At 46.4% G+C, this 9826-nt stretch overlaps 1 protein-coding gene across 1 annotated transcript in view; it reads left to right on the forward strand.

Moving 5' to 3' along the window:
• Nucleotides 1–310: 310 nt before the first annotated feature.
• Nucleotides 311–9826, forward strand: part of znf438 (zinc finger protein 438) — a 39254-nt gene continuing 29738 nt past the window's right edge. Inside the window, exon 1 of the mRNA XM_048266990.1 lies at nucleotides 311–439. The gene's annotated coding sequence lies outside the window, so the exon portion shown is untranslated. The remainder of the gene's footprint in view (nucleotides 440–9826) is intronic.

The following is a 9826-nucleotide window of genomic DNA, read 5'->3' on the forward strand; positions in this document are numbered from 1 at the left end:
AAGGCGCTATTACCTCCCCCCTCGGCAACACCATTGGCAAAACGCGCTTTCTCGTTTGCTGATTGGTTACATTTGTGGAAATGAAGCTGTTTTGCCGGAGCCTTACCATTTAACCTTTGTGCAGGGGTGTCCGTCAATGTATGTAGAAATATACGATTGCTTTGCCATATATATTTTCTGAAATTCAATGTCAAAACAGTTTTTAAATGCTGGCTATGAAAGTACTGGCTGGTTTCAACGGCAATTCACGTTGTACGAAGGGCATATTAACAACGGTTTTCTATCTGTCTTCCCCGCATCCGCACTTAGAAGGTGTGTCCCAAAATGGCTGTGGAAAAACAGTTTTGAAGATTTGTCGTTCTGCATGAAATTTGAAGATGCTGCATGGTGTACATTTATGAAGAGGGCCGTTTACGGTGCCGAGGACCCCACCGGAAAGGTGAGCCGTCTGATGTGTTGTTCCTTTCGCGAAGGGCGTTCGCAGAAAGAACCCAGTGCAGTTCCAGGGTTAGCAGCACCAACAGCAGCTGGTTTTGGCCTTGAGGATGAGTTCGATTCATCGGAAAATATTACGTTATAAGAAGGACGACAGTCAGCTAACAGCTGCCATTCAAGTTCCTGGAACCCTTGAAAGAACAGATCTTCCATGAATACTCGACTCTAGCGTTACCTTCTCACAATTTACAAAGCAACATCGCCCAAAAGTCCTGTCGAGAATATTAGCTTGCTAACCCAATCGAATATTTAAGTGATCCGACTTCTAAGCATGTTTCTTCACAACTCATTTGCGAATCACAACATTGAAAGGCGTATGCAAGAAATAGTATAGTTAGCATATTGAGTGGTCATCATGCAGCCTTGTTAGCTAGACAGCTGTCAACAGTAGTCTTCTGGGTATGTTGTGTAGCCTACAATATGAAAGGTTTGCCCACTTGCCAACCGCTCTACAAAGCTATTTGACTTAATAGAGTCGTTTTTCCAACAGAAAAAAAAAAACATTTGGTCAGTGTAAGTTGGTGAACAGTTGAAAAGGTCAGGAAACAGTGCTAGCGGTGCATCTGATGCACACGACTACTCGTGACGTCACGGGGCAGCTGTACCCTTGGGTTCCAATAATATTGGTTTCTGAGCAGCGATGGACGTTTTTAAGGTTACTGTGTTTATGATCTACTGACAGTTTTGTTGCTGATTGTTATGTCATTCATTTTACGCACGCTTCGGCTACATTTTCACCAGAAGAGCAAAAAGTGCACTCTTGCTACACTACACCTTCCATGTGTCTATTCTAGGCCTACTCTCATTGTTGGGTCAATAATGAAAATCATAGCTATTTGGTTAAATTATTGCTAGCACGTACAAAACTACATTATCCTTGTTTCAGTAAGTTTAGCTGTGCCATTCGGGGAAAAGTACAGAAGAATGTATGCAGGCTGCAGGAACAGAATATGTAATTCCTTGAGACATGTTACAAAACAGATAAGTGTGCACACGTGTTAAAAACAGGTAGGTTACTACCTAAAGCATGTTGGCTTAAGCCTGGCAACATTTATCTGCAAAAGAAACAGAATCTAGTTGTCATGAGAGAGGCCTAGGTAGACTGGCAGAACACAATGTTTCACGCTACACATACAGAACACCAGTTTGTTCTGTTACAAATTGTTAGTAAATATACGGTACATTTCTGTTTAATGTGTTTCTTAAGGTTGTCATTGTTGGCCATGACACGTATGTTCCAGTAGTAAGGCTCCTGGAAGCAGCGTCTGTTCACTTTTAATGAGCTAGTATTATGCAAAATCAGATGAGGTCACTGAAGCTAGGCCATTGAGTGCAGTTATGTAGATCATTCATTTTTTAAATGTACAAGACATTTGTGCTCTTGCTCCATGTTGTACTCTCTCATACAGTAACAGAAGTCAGAGAGATACAGGTGTATTGTTATGGAGTGAGATAAGGACTGATAACAGGAGAATATGTGTAATGGAGTGGGTCAGAAACACATCACACACACACACACACACACACACACACACACACACACACACACACACACAGGTATTGGTGGGGCATGCAAGGCTAGTGGCCTACTGGTTATGGATGACTGGACTTGTAAAATGGATGAAGAATGATGCCTTCTGATGCCTCCAAGGCTAGTGTATAGTCCAACTGCCTTCTGATGCCTCAAGGCTAGTGTATAGTCCAACTGCCTTCTGATGCCTCCAAGGCTAGTGTATAGTCCAACTGCCTTCTCTGATGCCTCAAGGCTAGTGTATAGTCCAACTGCTGATGCCTCAAGGCTCTGCAGTCCAACTGCTGATGCCTGTGTATAGTCCAACTGCCTTCTGATGTGCTAGTGTATAGTCCAACTGCCTTCTGATGCCTCAGGCTAGTGTATAGTCCAACTGTGATGTATAGTGTATAGTCCAACTGCCTTCTGATGCCTCAAGGCTAGTGTATAGTCCAACTGCCTTCTGATGCCTCAAGGCTAGTGATAGCCTGCCTTCTGATGCTGTATAGTCCAACTGCCTTCTGATGCCTCAAGGCTGAGTGTATAGTCCAACTGCCTTCTGATGCCTCAAGGCTAGTGTATAGTCCAACTGCCTTCTGATGCCTCAAGGCTAGTGTATAGTCCAACTGCCTTCTGATGCCTCAAGGCTAGTGTATAGTCCAACTGCCTTCTGATGCCTCAAGGCTAGTGTATAGTCCAACTGCCTTCTGATGCCTCAAGGCTAGTGTATAGTCCAACTGCCTTCTGATGCCTCAAGGCTAGTGTATAGTCCAACTGCCTTCTGATGCCTCAAGGCTAGTGTATAGTCCAACTGCCTTCTGATGCCTCAAGGCTAGTGTATAGTCCAACTGCCTTCTAGTGTAGGCTAGTGTATAGTCCAACTGCCTTCTGATGCCTCAAGGCTAGTGTATAGTCCAACTGCCTTCTGATGCCTCCAAGGCTAGTGTATAGTCCAACTGCCTTCTGAAGCCTCAAGGCTAGTGTATAGTCCAACTGCCTTCTGATGCCTCAAGGCTAGTGTATAGTCCAACTGCCTTCTGATGCCTCAAGGCTAGTGTATAGTCCAACTGCCTTCTGATGCCTCAAGGCTAGTGTATAGTCCAACTGCCTTCTGATGCCTCAAGGCTAGTGTATAGTCCAACTGCCTTCTGATGCCTCAAGGCTAGTGTATAGTCCAACTGCCTTCTGATGCCTCCAAGGCTAGTGTATAGTCCAACTGCCTGATTCTAGTGTATAGTCCAACTGCCTCTGATGCCTCAAGGCTAGTGTATAGTCCAACTGCCTTCTGATGCCTCAAGGCTAGTGTATAGTCCAACTGCCTTCTGATGCCTCAAGGCTAGTGTATAGTCCAACTGCCTTCTGATGCCTCAAGGCTAGTGTATAGTCCAACTGCCTTCTGAAGCCTCAAGGCTAGTGTATAGTCCAACTGCCTGAAGGAGTGTGGGCAGCCGTGGCCTACTGGTTAGCGCTTCAGACTTCTAACCGGAGGGTTGCTGGTTCGAACCCCAACCAGTAGGCACGGCTGAAGTGCCCTTGAGGAAGGCACCTAACGCCTCACTGCTCCCCGAGTGCCGCTGTTGTTGCAGGCAGATCACTGTGTCGGGATTAGTGTGTGCTTCACCTCACTGTGCATTCACTGTGTGCTGAGTGTGTAGTGTGTTGCACTAATTCACGGATTGGGATAAATGCAGAGACCAAATTTCCCTCACGGGATTAAAAGAGTATATATACTTATAATATACTTATATATAATGTAACCTGCGTTGTGTTGAACCTGCGTGACTCAGCCCTGCACACGCCCGGGCTCGAACCCGCGAACAGCAGCACCTCGGATCGGGAGGTGAGCGTGCTGACAGTTGAGCTAAAAGCCCAGGCTACTAGCTCGCATGCCAGCAGCACTCTTGAGGCGTCGGGGAGTGAGGTTTACCAACGTTCCACAAGCACAGCTAAGCTAGCTGGCATCCGTTACATTAACACACACAGAACACTCCAGTCAGTGTATAGTATCGATGCCACAACTTGTCACTCAACTTCTACCTTTGTGTTCCGTGTTCCATTCTAAAAACTTACATTGTATGCCACTGTTTTTGAACATAAGAAAATGATGTGAGTCACTCTTATTGTCTTATTGTATTTCACTGTTTTTGAACGTTTCAAGAGAATAATGTGTGTCACAGGGAAATGAGTGTGCAGTCTACAGGTTGCACACACTAGATCGGTTGGGACAGACACTGGGACTGTGTGTGTGTGTGTGTGTGTGTGTGTGTGTGTGTCAGCACAGAGGGCTCTGTCTGAGAGGAGACAGGGTAGTGTTGGTCAGACATGCACTCAAACACCGCAGTTCAGCAGGGGCTTTGGCTAAAGCAATGAGGAGGGGAGAGGAGAAGAGAGGGTCAAACATTTCAAGGCAACAGCAACAGAAAAAACTGTCCTGTAACCAGAGCAGCAGACAACCAGGCTGGCCAGTTAAATATGGACATCTCTCATTCTCTCTCTCTCACACACACACACACACACACAAAAACACACACACACAAACAAAAGCACTCACACACTCCTTATACAAACAGGCAGACAGGCCACACAAACATAACACACACACACATTCAGACCGACACTTCAGATACTCACGCTTCATTTTCCTTTCTGATGGAAATGTGTTTGGGAGGTTTCCACTGACACAGTGCTGTGTTCAGCATTCTCCTGTCTGCATAATTGCAGTGTAGTGAATGTCAGAAGGACTAATGTGCATTCTACTGTGTTTCCACATCACACACACACACACACACGTACACACACATACACGGCTAGTATAGAGCAAGCAGTGGTGAATTTATGCTGATAACTGGCAGAGATGTTGGGACATTCCACCATAACCTGTGGGACAGCACAGTCAGGACATGTGTGTGTGTCTGTGTGTGTGTGTACACTTGGTAACCAAGAGTGAGCCATGCAAGTCATGCAGATGTTCTGTGTGTGTGTGTGTGTGTGTGTGTTTGAAAGACCAGTTGCTGTGTGTATATGTCTCCCACTCAGCACCTCCGTAGTGAAGGCTGGTTGTACGGGGCGCCTCGCTCACCCTCTCTTCTCTTCTCCTCTCTTCTCTTCTCCTCTCTTTTCTTCTCCTCTCTTATCTTCTCTCCTTTTCTCTTCTCTCCTTTTCTTCTCTCTTCTCTTCTCTTCTCTTCTCTTCTCTTCTCTTCTCTTTTCTTCTCTCATGTTACCTCTTACTGTATGTGGGAGACCTTCAGGAATTCCTCTCAGGCTTTTTTTGGCCCAGCCTTTCTTCTCTCTCTCTCTCTCTCTCACTTTCCCCCTCATCCCTCTCTACCCTTTCCCGTTTCCTTCCTATCATCTCCCTGCAATAGGGTTAGGCTAGCTCCAAATAAACGGCATGGTTGCAACTTGCACAGGAGTTTGTTAGAACATGTGTATACATACACACACACACACACACACACACACACACACACACACACACACCACACCACAGAACCTTAGAGGAAGTTGGAGTTTGTTTTGGCTCTGGTGTCTTTGTTATGTGGGTTAACATATGGCAAGGCAAGTGAGGGGTAGAGTGTGTGAAAAGGAGCGAGAGAGGGGAAAAGAGAAAGAATACGTCTTTTTCCTTTTTCTGGGGCCAAGATGCTTATTTAACATTTCCGGCCAATCAGAGTAGAGTCAATAACGCCACACACATTCACAGAGAGAGAGGGTGAGGTAGAGAGAGAGAGGGTGAGGTAGAGGGAGAGGTAGAGAGAGAGAGGGTGAGGTAGAGAGAGAGTGAGGTAGAGAGAGAGAGAGGGTGAGGTAGAGAGAGAGAGAGGGTGAGGTAGAGGGAGAGGTAGAGAGAGAGAGGGTGAGGTAGAGAGAGAGAGAGAGAGAAATTTGGAGTGAGGTAGAACGAGAGGATGAAAGAAGTCTTTAAGAAGAAAAGATGAATGCGCAGTGGGTCATATGGGAGAAGGCACAAAAAAGGAATGGAGAGAGGGATAGAGAGAGATGAGGAGAAAAAGGAATAGAGTGACATTTCTTTCTTGACCTCACCTTCACCCCCTACGGTGGTGGCTTTGAAGTCCACCCGTCTGCCCGTGCGGCCAGTCTCGTGTTCCGTGTGGAACCAGCGAGTGGAAATAGCTCGGCTGGTTCTGCAGAGGCCAGGAACACACTGAGCACCGCAATCAAGACATCAGAGGTGGAGCTTTAATTACAGAGCCCAAAGTGTGTGTGTGTGTGTGTGTGTGTGTGTTTACAGTGTCATACACACTTTCACACACACATACACACACTACGAGCCTGAGCCAAAAGATACATATCCACCCGTGAGCCTCAATACATCAGGAGACATGGAAGTGTGTGTGTGTGTGTATGTGTGTGTAAGAGAGAGGTGGTATGAATATACACCCAAGGCTTGGTGCAATAATATGGTCCTGGCTTGCTGGAAAACGTTAATCTCAATGTGATCACCCAGGATAAATAACATTTTTACCCTAATAACAACAATAACAGATCAGTTCTTTGTGATGAAAGCTTTGACTGGTTGTATGTGTGTGTGTGTGAGAGAGATGGGGGATACCAATGTGTGTGTCTGGGCTTCTTTTCAAGTATGTGGGCTGTGTGTGTGTGTGTGTGTGTGCGCGTGTGTGTATTGACTTCTGCGGTCTTGGGCAGACCGTGCAGTACGTGAGGATGGAGGGGTCAAGCTCAGGGTTGGACTAGGAACGTAACACCCGATTTAGGGCCCTGTGTGTTGAAAGTGTCCTTGGTGGAGAAGGTTTCTGCTTTGCCACCCCTCCCCCAACACCAACCCCCAACAGGATTTGCACTTTTAGCAGGGACAGGTTATGATTAACATCCTTTTATTCTTACAGCCTTTTTTGCAGATAGCTAACATGTTGTTTGATGGTTTGGGGTTCGGTTATTGGATTTTTTTAGCTGTTAGCTCAGTTAGCCTTTTCAGGTGACTGTACAGCTAGTTTAACCAGCCTGTAATGAGGCTAGTCGATCTAGAATGAGCTGACAGTGTGCATGGCTTGACATTAATGTTTGCCCTTGACTACCAAATTGTTACAAGTGACAACCAGATTAGATGGGCTTTGGCAACCAAAACACCACTTTTAACCACTTTTAAAGGTTAACGTTGGGCCCTGGCACAGATGCATAGCCAGCAAGCTGTTCAACATTAGCTGCCCCAGTTAGCTTGAGTGGAGCCAGTTAGCAAAGGCTAACCAACAGTTCACTACCCCCCACAGTGAGAACATTTTGGTGAATAGTCCCTATGCCTGCACTCCGAGTTAGCCGACCTGTGTTCAGTAGTCAACCACAAGTCAGGTACATCTGAATAATTGTGGACTTGCATCGTGAATCAGTTTGTGTCAGCGCGCACACACACACACACACACACACAGATACACCTGCTACAAGAGAAGTGCATATAGGTGTTGAATTATCCATGTGCTGTGGAGTACCAACCTGCCTGGAGTCGGGGCAGTAAATTGCGTCTCTCCCGGTGACAGATTTCCCTTCCTGTCTCCCAGAAAGCTTTGAATCCTGACGGCGTGTTGGTGTGAGGCCATGAAACAGCCTAATGAGCCAGAAGACTTAAGAGAATATGTCAGGAGAGACTAAAGAACAGTGTACTTAAAATGTTGACAGGAAAAGATATGGGGAAAAGAGCCAAAATGGGCCTCGTAATGTGTGTGTGAGACTGTGTGTGCGTTGTGTGCGTGTCTCTTTGTGAGTGTGTGAGATGAGGGGGTCTTAGTCAGCCTTACCCAACATGTGCACACACACACACACACACACACACACACACACTCCTAGTAGCCGGATGTGTTGGTAATAATAATAACTACTTCTCACTCTGGAACATGCAGCAGGATGAGAAACTGGAGCTCTAAGTGGAGAGAAAACCACTACTCTACTTTCTCTGAAATTATCTGTGTGTGTGTGTGTGTGTGTGTGTGTTTTGCTCCAGTAATGACCTTTTTTGTGTGTATTTTGTGTGATTTTGGTAGGTATGTATTTGCTAATGTGTGCATCTGTCAGTGTGCATGGGACTCTCTGTATGTGTATGTGTTTCTATGCGTTTCTGTGTGTGTGTGTGCGCGCATGCGTGTGTGTGTGTGTCTGTGTGCGTGTGTGTGTCAATGTGCATTTGCCCTTGTTTTTTTTTATGAGGTGTGTGCATGTGTATATCTGCCTCTTTCACACACCCACACACATACAGACTGTGTGTGTGTGTGTGTGTGTTGCTGCACGCTGGGCCCCATCTCTGCTCACAACAGGAAGTGATGTTTGGTGTCATGCTGCTGGAGGGCGGCGGGGTCGCGTAAACAGATTGAGCATTCAGTCCTGGTCTTGCATGCAGCCCTGCTGACCTCAAATCAGTGTGAGTCCTTTACTTCCTGCCTGTAAGCGCGGTGAACTCCCCACCACCATGACCCTAGGTCAGCGAGCGCTCCTTTTATGGAAGCAAGAATGGTGGAGAGCGCAGGTTGACTTTCGTATGACTAACACTAATGCTCAGAGTGTGAGTTTGAGTGGTCAGTCTTCGTCGACACACTATTCGATGCCTTAACCTTCTGTCCGTGATTTTTATGATTGTTTATACCGGCATTCCGCAGCTTTAGCGGGAGCTGCAATCTCTGGCCCAAACCCTGTAGCTCTACCTGTAGCCTCAGTTTAGCTCCATTGTGTGTGTGTGTGCGTGTGTGCATGTGTGTGTGTGTGTGTGTTAAGGGCCGTTCACACCAAGAAAGGTAACTATAACGATGATGGCAAAATCGCCCTGGCTGATATGAAACTGTAATGATAACGACAAGAAGAACGATGTCATCAGGATAACTTTCAGTTCACATTCCTGGTGTGACCGGTGACAGTACTAGACCATGGTACTAGACCTTGGTAAGGCATATGCTCACATGGGTTTGAGGATGAAGATGAGTAATCACCATTGCAGTTATGGCCAGTGGTGAAAAGGTTAGGTGCACACTCCAACAAAGTAAATAAAATTAATAAACCTTGAACCAATCCCTTGAATTCAAACACGATAGGCAAAGTAATTTTTTGAAGAAAAAAAAAGAAACACCTGGACGTTGTTAAAAAGGTTCTTATAGGTCCCCTGTTGTATGTCATAGCTCTATAACCCCTGCGCTCATCATAACAGGAAGTGAGAACGATTGACGGACGGTGAGCGGAGAGTGTAAACAGTTAAGGCCTCTGGTTCACGTTTGGCCCCCTACTCAACTTCCCTCTTCCCCCGTCCTCTGCTCTACAGAAGTGAGCATCCACGCTATATTTAGCCCGAGTTCCTCTTGTGCCACTGCTAGCCTGTAGGCCGATAGCCTGTGCATGCAGGTATGGACATTAGCACCAGCCACCAGCCAAATGCTGGTCAAATCTGAGGCTGGTAAATAGAAGATGGAAGATAAACAAAATAATGATTTACTATCATATGGTGTATTTGACCATTTGTCTGTCATGGTCTGGTGCATGTTCCCGTTTTAAAAAGTTAATCTCCAGCCCTGTGTAGCGGCAGCCAGCCGTATTGGTGCGTTAGCGGTGTGCAGTAAGAGCATCTCCCTCCCGATGCCTTCTTAAGAGACGTGTTAGCAACGGGCGTGTTAGCGTCAGGCTCTAGCCTCACTGCTGGCACGCCCGCCTCCTGCAAGTTACAGGTTTGTGCCCGGGCTGGTTCAGAGCTTCGCCGCACGGTCCACAACTCAACAGACAGCTCACACCTGCTGTGCTGACAGCAGTTCATGATGGGAAACAGGCAGACTGCAGTTTTGTTGACTGTCCTCTCCAAGCCAAATTAAG

The sequence above is a fragment of the Alosa alosa genome, chromosome 16 (genome assembly GCF_017589495.1).
Source record: "Alosa alosa isolate M-15738 ecotype Scorff River chromosome 16, AALO_Geno_1.1, whole genome shotgun sequence".
NCBI classification, from domain to species: Eukaryota; Metazoa; Chordata; class Actinopteri; order Clupeiformes; family Clupeidae; genus Alosa; species Alosa alosa.